Raw genomic sequence first — 2,885 nt, 5'->3', positions numbered from 1 at the left:
TGAGTATTTATTACACAGCGTGCTGCGAGGAAAAGCCTGTTCTAACATTTGAGTCTAAGTATTATTTTGAGCACCTGACAGCTCTTTTTTGCTTTTCATTCATAAACTCTCTTGAAACTTTTTCATGTGATTCTTCTGTAGGTGGTTAAAGAGGTTTGTCATGTTTGAGTGGTGGTGGGGACCAGTTTGTGGTAGAGCAGGGCGATATGACCAAAAATATTTATCACGATATACATTTGAAAATTTGCGATAACGACACTAGACAAAATACTTTACAACTCCACAACTTTATTAGTGCAAAAACCCCATCAATGTATTTTCACTTAAACAAGCAGCTGTTTTTTATGTGCATTAAAGTTATATAAAAATGTAACAGTGCAAATGCAAATTCCTTGCTGACAGTTTAACCAAAAGGAATTTCCAGTGGAAATTGGCCGACATATCCTCAGCATAACCATGTATAATATTTTTATAACTAAAAACTTAAAAAGACGTTATACACACACAATATGGTAATATTATGTTGAAGCACAGTACGTATCACTCCGCAAGGCTCCTGCCTACGATAGCCGTAATGCTCCGACAATCCATCAAGCGGTGCGGGCTCGTAGCTTGGCAAAGTCGTACTAAAACATTTGACAGACTTTCGAGTGCCGTGTATGACATAAAATCATTTCAAGGTCAGTAAACACAACCAGAATTCATACATAAGGCCCACTGGATTAAAAGGGGCACTGTTGATTTTCAGAAAAATCAAAGGATTGATTTAAGTGTGCCGTATTTTCCAAAAAACACGGTAATAACGACGGCCCGCTAGCATGCTCTACCAAAAATAGTGCTTTGTTGTGTATCTGACGGACGAAAGCTAAACCAGTTCCACACCACTGAAGTTGCAGAATTTTTACAAAGCAATTCTGGTTCATCCGTTTCATTTAACGATCTGCTTTCGCTCTTCTCATTCTGCGTCGCCGCCATGTGCGTATGTAAACATAGGCACTGCGCATGCGCGTTTTACCCATATTCTATCGCGATATTTCATTTTCCTATCGTTGCCCAAAATTACACCGGTATTACCGTGAATGGTATGATATAGCCCAGCCCTAGTTTGTGGCATAATTTGCATAGTACAGTTTTCTGGGCTGTGTCAGACTTTTCATAACCAAACCATGTCCATGCTACAGAGATAGCCCCTCGTTTAGCAATAAGGTCCTCGATTTGTTTTGACTGGTCCTTCTTGTTTGGAGCTAGCTGGTTCTGCCTCATCCTTGCTGGCCATGCTGGTATTCTCTGTGCCTTCATCAGCGTGGTGACTGCAAGCGCCATTTATAGTTACTTGATGTTTTTATTTGAGGTCATTTGTTTGATGCATATTCTGAAATTTTATGTTTGAGAATAATGTATATCATTTCAGTTTATTTTAAAAAGTCTCAACAGAAACTTGAGCTTTATTGTGAAAGGTTTATGTGGAAAATAAACAAGCGGACAGCGGAGCCACACAATGGTTTTACCGCCATTGTTGGTAATGAAAGTATGCGTAAGAGAAGGAGAGAACTTTAAGAAATAATATAGCAACTACAGTGACCATCAAAACCATGAAAAAAATATTGTTATATTTTGCAACACCATAAAATAAAAACAATAGCATATAATATGAAATGATAGACATTTTTATATCGTCATCTGATATATATCATCATATCGCACAGCCCTAATCCTTCTTTTGTTTATGTTGTTTATGTTCAAGGTAAAAATGTCTTGTTGTTTCTCTTTTTTTCCTCAGAATAAATTGCGACTAGTCTCAATGGCTGAGATGGAGGAGCAACACAGCGACACGTTAACCCCGACTGCTGCAGTTCCTGTATGAACTGAGCAACTCTGAAAATCCAAGGAAAAGCTGAGTGTATTTTATTTACACTATAACATGCAGGCTGCATTCAGGACTTTGTCACACTGGTATATGAAGAGTGGTAACAAGAGAAATTGTGCACTCACAACGTGTCACTTTATGCTTGCTCTTCTCCAGCCTCTCGTGTCACTTTGTAGTAATTTGTCTTACTATTGTCTTATTTGTTGTGATTTAGGGTGTGTGCGCACAAGCAGAGGTTTTTGTTTGTAACCTCGTCTTCAGAGCCTTGTCTAACATTTAATGGTCATGAAATATGTCAGACTTTTTCCTCTACTTAAACCGCTAAGAGCATTTGAACACAGTGGAGAGAAAAGGTGTGCATTAAGGATTTTGAACTATAATGTTTAAGTGTCACTGCTGAGGATTCGAGGACACAGATCCTTATTCACTACGCTGCTGTTTACAGTTTAACTTTTCATCAGAACAAGCACTTTTAATTGTACTTTGCTCCTCACTGACAAAACAAGTCCAGTAAATGCTCTTTTATCTTTAAGTTTGGAACAGTGATCTGTCTTAATTTATTTTGTGTTTTAGTTATCATATGGGGAAAAGTCCTGTGGTTATCCATCCGTCCTGTTCGAATAAACCCAAAGTTCAGGAACATCTTCTTTAGATCTGTTTAGTTTTATTCATGTAGCACCACTTAAACAGTCAACAAATTTTGACTCAAGTATGTTATATTGTAAGGTAAAGAGCCCAAAGAGTTAATCTCGGACAAATGTTCACACAAATGTGAATTACATTCACTTCATTAATGAAGTGAATGTAATTCAGTAATCAAAGGTGTTTGGCTATAACTGACTACTGTATACTGTACCATAAGTGGACAGACATGGATGTAAACCACACCTTAACCATTTGGCTGAGGCAAAACTACCACAAGGCAGTGATTCTAACTAAAAGGTACTCTGGATATTATTAAGTGTGAACATATCGTTAAATATGACATTTTTTGTTTTTCAGGTGTCCTGTTTGAAGA

The sequence above is a fragment of the Pundamilia nyererei genome, unplaced genomic scaffold (assembly GCF_000239375.1).
Source record: "Pundamilia nyererei isolate P.nyererei 1_Seehausen unplaced genomic scaffold, PunNye1.0 scaffold00048, whole genome shotgun sequence".
Lineage (NCBI taxonomy): Eukaryota > Metazoa > Chordata > Actinopteri > Cichliformes > Cichlidae > Pundamilia > Pundamilia nyererei.
Note: the sequence above shows the minus strand (reverse complement) of the source record.